Raw genomic sequence first — 14,449 nt, forward strand, 5'->3', positions numbered from 1 at the left:
AGCAGTTGTAAGGAATGTCAAAGTGTGCCTACCCTCTGGGAATTCTGGCTCCCGTTAAAAAATGGCAGGAGATTTGATCTGCTACTGTGATTGGTTCCTTTGATGAACACCTTCTTTCTTCTTTTACATGGAGGGTGGTAATAAGTGAAGTTCTAATGTTGGTTCCCCTCCACATTTTGCCTCTCTTCACTTTTAAGGTTCTGGCTCTCATTGGCGTACAGTTGTACAGTTGTTGGCTGGAATTCAATCAGTAATGTTCTTCTCGCAAGCATGAAACACGAGTGCTGTCAGGCAGGTTGACTGCAGGAGCATCACAGCTGAGCCAGGCCCTTGTGCCATCAGAAAAGCAAAGAATGATAGGACAGTTGTTAACTCCCCAATAGAATTCAGTGATTTTAATATCTTAGAATCATAGAATCCTGACAGTGCAGAAGGAGGCCATTTGAAAATGAAAAATGAAAATCGCTTATTGTCACGAGTAGGCTTCAATGACGTTACTGTGAAAAGCCCATAGTCGCCACATTCCAGCGCCTGTCCGGGGAGGCTGGTACGGAATCGAACCGTGCTGCTGGCCTGCTTGGTCTGCTTTAAAAGCCAGCGATTTAGCCCAGTGAGCTAAACCAGCCCCTCGAGTCTGCATTGACCCTCTGTAGGAGCACCCCACCGAGGCCCAATCCTCCACCCTATCCCCGTAATCCTGTAGGCCCATCTAGCCTTTGGCTTAGGGCAGCACGGCAGCACAGTGGTCAGCACAGTTGCTTCACAGCTCCAGGGTCCCAGGTTCGATTCCCAGCTTGGCTCACTGGCTGTGCACAGTCTGCACGTTCTCCCCGTGTCTGCGTGGGTTTCCTCCGGGTGCTCCGGTTTCCTCCCACAGTCCAAAGATCTGCAGGCTAGGTGGATTGGCCATGATAAATTGCCCTCAGTGTCCAAAAAGGTTAGGTGGGGTTACTGGGTTACCGGTGTGGGCTTAAGTGGATGCTATTTCCAAGGGCCGGTGCAGACTCGATGGGCTGAATGGCTCCTTCTACACTGTAAATTCTATGGACCAGTTTAACATGGCCAATCCACCTAACCTGCGCATCTTTGGACTTCCCTCTCTACTTCACCAAGATCAGATAATACAAAATATGAATCAAGCGTGGCGTCTTCCTCGGCGTTATAGTTCGCAAATTCGCTGGATAGTCTCAGAACGATCAGGGCAGTGGAGCATAGAGACCCGAAGGCACATTTGTTTTGTATTTCCAACGTGTCAGCACGACTGAATGAACTCACATCAATCTGGTTATCGGAGTGAATCCAATCCAGTTCGGGTCAGCAGACTCATGCAGGTAATAAATTTAAATGGGCCCTTAGATGACAGGGAAAATGAGTCAGGTATTGTGTCAGAACGCAAAGCACTATCATGGTGCCAGCTCACCGGAATGTCACTCAATAGGTAGCCAGCTTGCCTGAGAGGTCGATGCCTGGTTTACAAACACGGCAATCGTTTCACTACCCATGTTTGACATGAAAGAGAGACAGTCACAATCAGTGAGATGTTTAAGGCTCTCTCCCGAATGACAGACGGATGCAGATTTGGTAAGCTGGCTGAGTATTTGAGGAGCAGTAAGCTAACCTGCCCCCTTGAAATAAGGTTTAAGACGGAGACCGCTGTCTTCTAAAATTATTGGATTCTTCATAAGTCTTGTTTAAAGAAAGACGGGCATTTATATAACACCTTTCATGATCCAATCGCATCATAGCTAAGAAAGTACTTTTTGAAATGTAATCAGTGCGACAGCCAAATTGAACACAAATTGGTCGCAATGAAATAAATAATCAGGCCATCTGATTCTTGTAATGTGTGGTACTCCCAAACAGGTGCCGGAATGTGGCAACTAGGGGCTTTTAACAGTAACATCATTGAAGCCTACTCGTGACAATAAGCGATTTTCATTTCATTTTCATTTTCAAATGCAGGCAAGGAAACTAGGGAGACGTTGCTTGCTTAATTTCAAAATAGTACTCTGGGATCCTTTATCAGCGCTTGAAGGGCCTAAGAGGGTGGCAGCTCTGACCATGCAGCACCCTCTCAATGCCCATTAATATCATCAGTACTGCATCTTAAAATGAACACTGTCAGCATCATCGATCCAAGTGGGAACAGAGTCCCATAATCTGTACAATTAGCTGGCCGCTCGGTGCGCCAAGAAACACCAGGCCTTTGAACGGCCGCTCGGATAGATTGTGACTTCAGCGGGGGAACGTGCTGCTGAGGGCATACTTCGTCCCTGTCTTTCCGGGTAGATCCCGGAAGATGGATCGTCTGACATCTACTGGCCGCGCCACACTGCTTGCAGGCGTAACATGGTCGATAGATCTCACTCTGTATGATTGAGAGGAGGGGAAGGGAAAATCGATATCGGGGGTGGGGGGGACAAATGCTGGTGGTGCACAGGGGCAATGTTTCACTTAACTAGCAGTTCCGCAGAAGAGTCACACTGGACCCGAAACCTTAACCCGGTTTTCCACCATTTTATGATTTTATTTCAGATTTCCAGCATCTGCAGGATTTTGCTCTCATTAAAAAGTAGAACATAGATGAAGGAGGGTGCGTGTGTGTGGGATGTGGGTGTGGCAAGGGAGGGGTGCTGCAAAAATTAAGAGATAATTGCAATTGCTTGCAAATATTTTATTTCCACAATGTAAATTTGAGGATTCAGTCAATTAATTATAACAGGGGCAGCACGGTGGCCTAGTGGTTAGCACAACCGCCTCACGGCGCTGGGGTCCCAGGTTCGATCCCGGCTCTGGGTCACTGCTCCGTGAGGAGTTTGCACATTCTCCCTGTGTCTGCGTGGGTTTCACCCCCACAACCCAAAAATGTGCAGAGTAGGTGGATTGGCCATGCTAAATTGCCCCTTAATTGGAAAAAATAATTGGGTAATCTAAATTTATAAAAAAAAAAATTAATTATTACAGAAAGCAAAGGGGGAAGGAACACTTATCTCTCAGAACGCACAGAGAGGTACTCACATCTTTGCCATAACCCTGAAAAGTGTTTCATAAAACCAGAATAAAACATGCCATGCGCAGTTGTCAGATTTAATTAACATATATTGTGGTCATAGGTTAATAATTAGTTATACATTAGCAGTTAGGTTCACTGTTCTTTACAGCTCTGTAAGAGAGAGATCAAATGGGAATTTGAAGCTACATTGTAAGTTCCCAGATAAAGCTGGAAGAGCATTAAACAACATCATTTTATTCCCCACATGATTCTGTTGCTCTGATCAGATCGCATACGTTTCTTTTTATAAAAACTATTTTTCTTATCTAAGCACAGCAGGCGGCCGACGAAGGCAAGATTAAAGGCGCCAACCACCCCCCACCCCTGCTGCCAATGCAGCCTCCCCACCAACCCTGTCACAGTGCATTGTGGGATAATGGCTCAGTCCCTGAATCGCAGGTTAATTTTCAAAAGAAGCAACTCACCCTAAAGCTCTGAGATTTCGTGGTTTCATATACCCCCATTTAATATAAGCAATTAAGTCGCCTCCTACACGTAAATGAAAATGTTTTGGACATCACGGCAAAAAAATCTTGAATTTAGTCTGTTTTCCTTCATCCACTTACAACAGGAACAGCCTGTAAATGGTGCCATTAAAGTTGATGAAAATGTAGAAACAGAACATTCAGTGCCCGCCACCCCGCCCTCACCTCCAACTAAACGCTGTCATGAAAAAGCCACGAAAAGGGGAAATCTCCTGACAACAGCTGGAATTTACTCCGACCTTCTCCTGATCGACACATGTAACTTCAACAGGGCTGGGGTATAAACATTGGTCACAGGGAGGAAGCAGCTCTCAGGTGCTAATAATAATAATAATTGTAAGAAGAAGTCTTCCAGCACCAGGTTAAAATCCAACCTGTGATTATCCCTCTCTCTTGATCGGTAAAGACTTAATTACCTGAAAAGACTCACATTCAAAGTATAGTCGTGCATTTTTGACTTTGTCTATATATATGTTTCTGGAAACTACCTCTTCATTCACCTGAGGAAGGAGCAGTGCTCCGAAAGCTAGTGATTTGAAACAAACCTGTTAGTCTTTAACCTGGTGTTGTAAGACTTCTTACTGTGCTCACCCCAGTCCAACGCCGGCATCTCCCCATAATAACAATAACTGGTATAATTATTTTTTTTGTCCCCACCCACCCCCAATAACTGGTATAATAATGATAATCTTAATTGTCACAAGTAGGCTTACATTAACACTGCAATGAAGTTACCGTGAAAAGCCAGTAGTTGCCACACTCCGATGCCTGTTCGGGTACACAGAGGGAGAATTCAGATTGTCCAATTCACCTAAAAAGCACGTCTTTCCGAACTTGTGGGATGAAACCGGAGCACCCGGAGGAAACCCACGCAGGCATGGGGATAACGTGCAGACTCCGCATAGACAGTGACCCAAGCTGGGAATTGAACCTGGGACTCTGGCGCTGTGAAGCAACAGTGCTAACCGCTGTGCTGCCGTGCAATGAGGAGGCGATGGTGTTGTGGTATTGTCACTGGACTAATAATCCAGAGACCCAGGTTAAGTTCTGGGGACCCCGGTTCTGCCATGGCAGATGGTGAAATCATTGAAAGTTATGATGACCATGAAAGAACATTGCTGGTTGTTGTAAAAGAAAACACCTGGTTCACCGATGTCCTTGAGCGAAGGAAATCTGCTGTCCTTACCTGGTCTGGCCTACATGTGACTCCAGACCCACACAGTGATGCGGTTGACTCTTAACTGCCCCCCACTGAAATGGCCGAGCGAGCCGCTCAGTTCAAGGGCCTTTAGGGATGGATAATAAATGTTGGCCCAGCCAGAGACACCCACATCCCAAGAACGCATAAAAACAAATTGAAAGAGTAATAACTGGTTGGTATTACTTTTTCCCACTCATCACAGAGAGGTTAGTGGTAGAAAATGAAACACTTTGGAACATCGGACCAAGAGTAAACCATTCAGCTCCTCCAGCCTGTTACCCTGTTCAAGAGCTTCTTGACAATATTCCTGAATAGCCCGAGTCTAATTTTAAGGCATTTTGTTCTGAGAATTCACACCAGCAGAAATAGTTTCTTCCCATGCTTCAAAATCTTCCCCTTTCTATTTTGGGAATAGTTCTGATCTGTGAAAATAAGCATCCTTCAAGTCCTGTCAAGTCTCGGGAGTGGGACATGAATCCACGACCTTCAGATGCAGAGGCGAGAGTGCTACTCGCTGATCCACAGCAGAACAAAAATATTCAGGAGAAGAAGGGCTATATCAGTCAGTCTTTCACACTGTTAACAACTATGGCAGTGATTGGAAAATCACATGTAGGCCAGAGCAGGTAAGGACAGCAGATTTCCTTCCCTAAAGGACATTAGTGAACCAGGGGAGGCGGTGGTATAGTGGTATTGTCACGGGATTAGTAATACAGAGATCCAGGACAATGATTTAGAGACCACGGCAGATTATGGAATTTCAACTCAACAAAATATCTGGAATTAAAAATGTAACGATGACCATGAAACCATTGTCGATTGTCTTAAAAACCCATCTGGTTCTCCAATGTCCTCTAAAGGAAGGAAATCTGCCATCCTTACCTGGTCTGGCCTAAATGTGACTCCAAATCGACAGCAATGTGATTGACTTTTCACAGCTCTCTCAAGGGCAATTAGAGATGGGCAATAAATGCTGGCACAGCCTGCGGCACCCACGTCCCATCAACGAATAAAAAAATGATTGTCTTTTACAACAATTGGTTGTCATTAAACGTTTAATTCCAGATTTTTATTGAATTCAAATTTCACCATCTGCCATGGTGGGATGTGAACCTCCGTCCCCAGAGCACTACCCTGGGTCTCTGGTTTACCAGTCCAGTGACAATACAGTACCACTACGACACCGTCTCCCCCCGCCCAGGTAGCATTGATGAATCTTTTGCACTCCCACCATGTCAGCTCAATGCTTGCAAGTGTGCGGCATCTCACAGCATGTCCCGTCAGTTCAACATTTTTGCCTGCACTCTCAGATCATAAATCTTTGTATTGTAATTTTGCTGGAAGTGTGAGCTACTAATAGCCTGGTTAGGGCAACAAAGACACCTGGAACCTTGGTGAACAATAGGAGCAACAGTCTATCTCTTTAACAGAATTAGATTTAAGGATTGAGAAAGAAACTGAGGAATATCAGAAACAATTTTGAATTGTATTAACATGCAGCTTCACACACTGCGAGTGAGTGGTGAGAATAGAACTCGTGGCGATAAGTGGTGGTCGAGATCAATACCATAGGCAGATTTAAGAGGGATTAGCCCATGAGGGTGAAGAAATTGAATAATATACAAATAAAAACAAAACACTAGATCGGAAATAAAAACAGAAAGTGCTGGAAAAGCGCAGCCCATGTGAAGAGAGAAAGAGTTTTGAGTCCAATGTGACTTCTTCAGAACACAAAGAACCATTCGAGAAATTGCTAAGGTAAGATGAATAAAGATAATTGCAAACTTGAATAGCATAATCCAGTTTAGAAGAATGATCTAACTGGGAAGAATGGCTTGTTTATGGGCTGTACGATTCTATATTGGGTCAATCCTATCATCCATTTAGATCCCTTAATGGAGGACTGCATTCACTTTGGGCACTGCACCACAGTTAAACAATATTAGCGTAAGAGGGACAATGCAGAAGCTATCAGTGTAGACTGAATGAAATCTGTCAGGATAAGTAAAAAGAACAAAGCTACCCCTGATGTCTGAAGCAAAAATGACAAGAGGTAAGAAATAATGAAAAATATTAGTCCTGTCCATTGAGTGTTTTTGATGGGTTTCTATTTCTACTCCTTTTCATTGTTCCTCTGTCATTTTTAAAGTTCAGGACCTTAATATCACTCAGTAGGAATGGGTTTGTGTTCATAAATGAAAAAAATGCATTCTCCCTGTACTCGAAAAGACTGCTTTTCAAAACAAGAGAGCTTTTCAAAGCACATTTGCAAAATGATATGACCCCCGAATATTCATTGAAACGCAAAGTACCAGTTCTATGCTGCACCGCCATGCAAGGAGGTAGCTGTTTCATAGACATCTGAAAAGCTGCAAGAAGTTTGTCCGAACACAAAGACTCAACGAATGGGTGCGATATACCGGCTGTTCACGCCGTGGGATATTCCAGTCTCACCCCATCGCATGGGATTTCTGGCGACGAAGGGTGCAGTCACCGGGAAATCGCATCGACAAGGGCGGGGTCGGTAAATCTCGCTGGCGGGTCGCCTCTGCCGAAAACCGTGGTGGGTTGGTTGGTAAATCCCAATACCTTTGTGGATAATTCAATCTTTTATAAAAGATATACAGCTACTTCTAGCATGCTTCTTAACCACAATAAATTCCAAAGCGCGTCACAGCCAAGTTTGATGTGAAGTGCAGTCATTGGTGTAAAGCAGGAAACAGCACCTGCAGTGTGCACAGCAAGCATCCAAGACAGTAAATTATCCTATTTTGGTCTTCATCGTTGTGGGGTTAAAGATGGTGGAGATACCGGGGTGGGCGGTGATGGAGGTGGCCCACCATTGGTTGGTGGTGAGATCTTATGGTCCCAATGGTGTCAATGGGTTTTTCCATTGTTCACACGTTACGCTGCCAGTAGATCCACCGCGCGGGGTGGAGGGGGGGGGGGGGGAGGGGGGTAGGGGGAGCGGTCGCCACCTTCAAGATCCTGCCAGTAAAGACGACCGGAATATTTTGGCTCAGGAAAATTCCCTTCCTTTTCCTCAAATGGTATTTTGGGATCTTTTACTCCTGCTAAGAGTCCTTGGTTTAACGTCTCATTGGAGGGCAGCATAATTGACAGACAGCACACCCTCAGTACTGTACTGGCAGTATCAGCCAATATTGTGTACTCCAGTCTCTGGACTGAGACCTGAGATCATGTGTTTCTGACTCAGAGGCAAGGGAACTGCCAACTGAGTCAAGGTTGAGACCTCCTTATATGTACTCGATTGATGGCGACGATTCAGGCGGAGAACTGAAAAATATGGTTCAAAAAAGCAGGTGCCAGTCGTCACATCACGATTCTAACTTGGTTGATGATCAATTTGGAACTCCCTCTCCTTGACAGGTTGGTTTAAAAATCTGTCAGGGAGTCCCTGCCATGGTCCACTGCAGGCCTAGCTTCACGGGTTAATACATGCATTAGGATTTTTTCTGTTCCATGAGCTAGAAGATTAGTCTTATTGGCAACCTCATAAATAGGGTCCAAGCCATGTTTTCACCATGCAAGCTTGATGTAGCAATCGGGCACATCAAAGGAATCCTGCGGAATAATAGCTCCTTGAAAATATTTCACGCTGCACATTGCGCAAACTCATGAACGAGCCTTAGCTTGTCACTTTTGGTTCTGAAAAGTGACCAGTCAACATCAGATTACGTTGGAAGGACAAGGTAAATAAAAATATGAGTAACAGGTGAAGCTAGCAGTAGCCACACGAGTGGTATTTGCCCCTAACAGGATGCTGCTATCAAGTTCATTAAGACGCCCTGCCTATCACACAAATGAGTAATGTGGCCAATGAATTTCAGTGCCAGCGTGATGTTCGGGATGTAGGTCATACATCCCAAGACTGTCGGATCGTATCCAACAACACGTCCCTTCAAATGTTCACAACAGGCAAGATACAGACCATACGCAACAAATGCAGTGTCCAACATTAAATGTGATTCTGCGATTGAACAACATTTGCTAAAGAATCCTCAATGTGCTGAAAATTACACCAGCAATCAATTTAAGGTTGTTGTGCTGGCATTGTGGTGTATTTGCATGTACTGGAAGCTACATCTGTCAATGCACAGAAACCTCTTCTTTGCAGACAGGAAGAAGATGTACACACATTGCACCTGTTTTAGCTAAATAAGTGATAGCCATTTTCTGGTTCATTCCGCCTTCCGATCAGGGTCAAGCTGCCTGGTTTAAATTTTCAAACAATGTTTGGCAGTTAACTGGCAGCCAGCAATAACTGGTGCACTTTCCATGGAAATGCTTCCACCAATCAGAGTTCACTTGCCAACCAATTAGCACTTTCTTCTCATGCAATATAAAATTGTTGTTTCCCCTGACATTGATATTTTTGCAATTGTCCTGATGAATGGAAGGTGAAAAGTTTTGACAAGCTGTCTTTATTCAGCAGTAGCCAAATTCTGTACTACCAAATTACTAATCTTGTAAGTGTTGATATCTAATATGGACCTCAAAAAAAATCTCAAACGCTAACCCAGTTAAAAACGGTCTGACTTTCATGCAGCAAATCGCAGTGGGAAATATCTACAAGATTATGCGGGGCATCGATAGAGTGGATGGGCAGGCACTCTTTCCCAGGGTGGAGGGGTCAGTCACCAGGGGGCATAGGTATAAGGTGTGTGGGGCAAAGTCTCGAGGAGATGTGCGAGGCACGTTTTTTACGCAGAGGGTGGTGAGTGCCTGGAACGTGTTGCCAGGGGAGATTGTGGAACCAGATACATTAACGGCGTTCAAAAGGCATCTTGACAAACACATGGATAGGATGGGTATAGAGGGAAACGGCACTAGGAAGTGCTGAGGGTTTTGGCAAAGGTTGGTATCATGGCCGGTACAGGCATGGAGGGCCAAAGAGCCTGTTCCTGTTCTTTGTTCTTTGTAGATACCCCTACTTAATCAGGGGACAAACTCCATATCCCAGTGACAGGCAAGTATCCCACAATTAAATTGGTGGGTGGAAGAAGCTGATGTGGGACTCCAGGCTGCTGGCAATGGGATGTCAATTAGGCTAATTAATGAACTAATTGACACCCATTATCCCTGAGTCCCCTGTAGTTTACTGGTGGTTCAGGGATTAAGTGGGAGTTTCACAGGTATCCCATGCCCTCAGAAGGCCATCTGGAAGCCTCCAGGGAGAGGAAGGAATCCCTCATGGTCCGTTACTCTGTGCCCAATCGAGGGACCAGTCAGTGGTATGGAGGTTTGCTTTCGGCTGATGCTGGAAGCCACCCCCTGCTTGAAAATCTGACACCCCCTCCTGCCACGACTCCTGCTATCCCATCACACAGTCACTCACCTGTGGCCTGAGGGTACCCTTCATAATCTTGGGTGTCAGGGAGACACGACTCCAGTTGGCCCAACAGAACCATGACTAAGATTTATTTCAATGCTCACCGATAATTTCTCACCTCCGTGGTCTCTGCCCTCCTCCAATCTGAATACTGGAGCATCACTGATTTTCATCGCTCCATTATTGCCAACTGCTCCTTCAGTTGCCTAGACCCCCAAGCTCTAGCGGTCCTTCCCTAAACCTATCTATCCTGCTATCTCTCCTCCATTAAGCTGCTCCCAACAAAACTATCTCCTTAACCAAGCTTTTGGTCACCTAACCGAATATGTCCTTCTGTATGTACCTGATAATGCCATATGCTGAAGTGCCTTGGCATGTTTTCGTTATGCTACAGGTGGTACAGAAATGAAAGTTATTATTATTTTATCTAGCCAGCCAGCTCACCTACCAGTTGTTGACAAAAGGGTAACATTGTGATACTCAAAGTTTTTCAAGCAGACATTTCCACAGAGCTTCTCGGGGTTAAGGAACCTGCAGGTTCCTGCTGAAGAACAATCAGCAGTTGCTGGAATGAGATGCCTGCAATGTGAAGTTGGAAGAAGGGTTCACGGCTGCCTGGTCCCGTTGAGGTTATAGCACATGGAACTCCTGTGACTATCATCTCATACTATTTGATGAAAAATAAAAACACACGTCACAATGTCTGCAAATAAACAGACGGCTCAATGCCAAGCAATGCGGGATGGAGACAGTATACAAAATTACAAATACACAAACATACATATTGGCACATATACAGGCGCACATGGACAATTCTTCAGCTGTAGTTGTCATGACGTTTTTGGCAATCTTTCGTTGGCGGCTTTGATAGGGTGGTGGGATTGGGGAGTGAGGTGCGGGGGGGGGGGGGGGGGGAGAGTCTGAGGGGCCTCAAGTTGGAGTCGTACCCAAAGGTTCAGAAGGAAATTAGGTCTCACATCCTGAGTTTAGCGTTATTAACTGCGGCTGGATGTTTGTCAGGATTCAGCACGTAATCTCCTGCCTTTAACCAGCCAGTTCGAACCTTTCAAAATGAGGCCATGAGAGACTGGAAATGCCGCTGGTGGAATCACAAAATCCCTACAATGCAGCTGGAGGCCACTGGGCCCATCGAGTCTGCAGGGACACGTCCGAAAGAGAATCCCACCCAGGATCAGTCCCCGCAACCCACCCCCGTAATCCCACCTAACCGTCTGGGCACGGAGGAGCAACTTAGCAGGGTGGTTAGCACAGTTGCTTCACAGCTCCAGGGTCCCAGGTTCGATTCCCGAATGGATCACTGTCTGTGCGGAGTCTGCACTTTCTTCCCGTGTCTGCGTGGGTTTCTTCCGGGTGCTCCGGTTTCCTCCCACATTCCAAAGACATGCAGGTTAGGTGGATTGGCCATGATAAATTGCCCTTCGTGTCCAAAAAATTTTAAATGGGGGTTACTGGGATAGGGTAGATATATGGGCTACAGTGGGATGCTCTTTGTAAGGGTGGTGCGGACTCGATGGGCCGAATGACCTCCTTCTGCACTGTAAATTCTATGATTCTAACCTGCACATCTTTGGACTGTGGGAGGAAACCGGAGCACCCGGAGGAAACCCACGCAGACGTGAGGACGACGTGCAAACCCCACACAGACAGTCACCCAAGGCCCCAGAATCGAACCTGGGTCCCTGGCGCTGTGAAGCAGCAGTGCCAACAACTGTTCTACTGTGCTGCCACAATAGTGAATGCACATATGATATATTTACATGGCTTGTGTGTGTGATATTATCCAGTTTATTTCAAATGGGTTTGCAGCCTTTACTGAAATAATGGACAATGGAATACGTTCAGCTCTCATCCACCAAAATGCCAATGATTATTTCTGCCTTGGTGAGTTAAACGATAAGAGAATACAAGTAGGATGAAGAGTGAAGTTCATAACAAAGGTCTGTTTGAGTGGTGTAAAGATGATACATTGATGTTCCTACAATGGATCAGCCATGTCTGATGCAAACACTGTCATTATGCTCTTTGACAAGTTATCATTGGGTTCCCATGCCAATAACTCCCTGACAACATTAAATCATCTTCAGATAAAGGTACCTTTTAAGGTTATTGACAAAAGAACCAGGGAGGAGATGAGGAAAGTGTTGTTTTCCTTTGTTGTGACCCAGAATGCACTGCCTGAAGGCCAATGGCATCACTTTCAATCGTAACTTTCAAAAGGAAATGGGAAAGAAAAATGAAAAGGGAAAATAGAGTTGCAGGGTGCGGGAGAAAGGTCCTGAGGGAAGTGGGACTAATTGAACAGTGCTTTCAAAGAGCTAGCACAAACACAATGGGCTGAATGACCCCCTTCTGTACCATGTGACTGAATGATTGAAAGAAACAGGCATAGTCAAGCTTGAGGAACGGCATCGGGAGTTGCATGACAGTGGGAGTCGCAGCAGAACGCAACGACTTTGATAAGAGCATGCATGTGTATTGTATATGGGTGACACTGCTTCATCTCATCAAGTGCTCCAGCAAGGTTAAACAAAGGCCTTTCATTGTTGATACTGATTATTGCAATGCTTGACACAGTCATTACACCCACGCGGGCACAGGAGAAGAACACTTCACTTGCAGGCAATTCACATTCACCTTACTCAAACACATCACACTATGCTAGCTGCTCTTATGATACATCTGCCGCTTATTTCAGACTCTCAGGGGGATACACATGAGAGAGTCAATGTTCTGGATACAATCTGCAGAATGCTGTCCCGGCCAGATGGAAGCAGAGCTGCTCCACAGATGACAGGCATGGCTCAATGGGAAGCACCCCCCCCCCCCCCTCCCCCAGAGACCTGAACACAAAATCAGAGCTGACATTCCCAGCGCAGGACCGTGGGCGTGCCGCAATATTGGAGAAGTCAGCTTTCAGATAAAGCATTAAGCTGAGGCCCCATTTGCCTTCTCATGGTAGCTCTTCCAGGGAGATCTCTCTGGTGTCCTTGGCCAATGATATGGCCGTTTATCTTAATGCTGTTCCTGGGAGACCTTTGGAAACAAATTGACTGCCATATTCCTCCATTGCAGAAGCGGCTATGCTTAAAAAGTAGTTAATTGGCTGTAATACACTTTCGGATCTCCTGAGGCATTGTATAAATGCAAGAAATTCTTTATTTCATCCCCCGTGTGCACTCAGTAAGATAAACCACGACTATTTTAATTCAAAAAAGTTCAAGTGTGCAACAACGCCTTAGCAGCTATGCTAACAATAGGTCGAGATGTTCTGGCTCTTCACGCCCGCGGGACCTTTCAGTCCTGATGACAGCACACCCCACCGCGGGCACCCCAGCGGCATGGGGGAGGATTCAATGGGAAATATCACTGACCAGAGACGGCCAGCCTCCTGCTGCCGAGGGACACGCCAGACAGAGGCCAGACAATGTCGCCCATCGTCTTGTCACTTCAATTTGCTTTACTGCTCTCGAATCCAACGACCCAGTCTGCTGCTGCCACTTAACCCCCTCCCCAAATGTCTCCTCCCTTCAGCCCCTCCATCCTATATCCTCGACCTTTTGCGGGGTGCCTCACCTCAAAGTAAGAAATCTTACAACACCAGGTTAAAGTCGAACAGGTTTGTTTCAAACACGAGCTTTCGGAGCACTGCTCCTTCCTCAGGTGACCTCAAAGGTTCACTTCAGTCCAATTTACCTCAACCCGTGGGACTTTCTCGTGTTCAATCGCGGGCATCTTTGCAAGGCCGACAACTCATTCCCCACCCTAACTGTCCTTAACAAAGACGACATAGAGCCGCAGCTTGAACCACAGTAGTCCTTAAAATGTCGGCATTCCCAAAATGCTGTGAGGAATGACGTTCCAGGATTTTGACCCATAACCGTGAAGGAACAGCCGTTTGAATAATGTCAGGATGGTGCACGGCTTTGAGGAGACCCTGCAGGTGATGGTGTTCCCATGATGCTGCTGTCCTTTCCCCTCGAGGTGGCAGAGGCCACGAGTTTTAGAGGGAGCAGTCAAAAGAGCCTTGGTGAGTTGTTGCACTGCATCTTGTAGATGGTACACACTGCTGCCACTAAGCTTCAATGGCGGAGGGAGTGAATGTTTAAGGTGGTGCCTGGGGTTCTGATCACAAGGGCTGGTTTTCCCTGGATGGCGTCAATCTTCTTGAGTGTTTTACGGGGATATCTCGATTTTATCTGAACTCACTTTTACCAGGGGAAATTTAAAACACTAACAGTAAATTGTATTTCAATCAGGCAACCCGAGCATGGTTACAGCAACCAAGGAGGCCATTCAGCATATCGTGCTGATTCTGCCAGAGTAAATTGGCTAGTCCA

At 45.8% G+C, this 14,449-nt stretch overlaps 1 protein-coding gene across 1 annotated transcript in view; it reads right to left on the reverse strand.

Annotated features, from left to right (window-relative positions):
* Positions 1–14,449, reverse strand: part of ncam2 (neural cell adhesion molecule 2) — a 1,376,879-nt gene that overhangs the window by 901,386 nt on the left and 461,044 nt on the right. The window lies entirely within an intron of this gene.

The sequence above is a fragment of the Scyliorhinus canicula genome, chromosome 7, assembly GCF_902713615.1.
Source record: "Scyliorhinus canicula chromosome 7, sScyCan1.1, whole genome shotgun sequence".
Classification (NCBI taxonomy): Eukaryota; Metazoa; Chordata; class Chondrichthyes; order Carcharhiniformes; family Scyliorhinidae; genus Scyliorhinus; species Scyliorhinus canicula.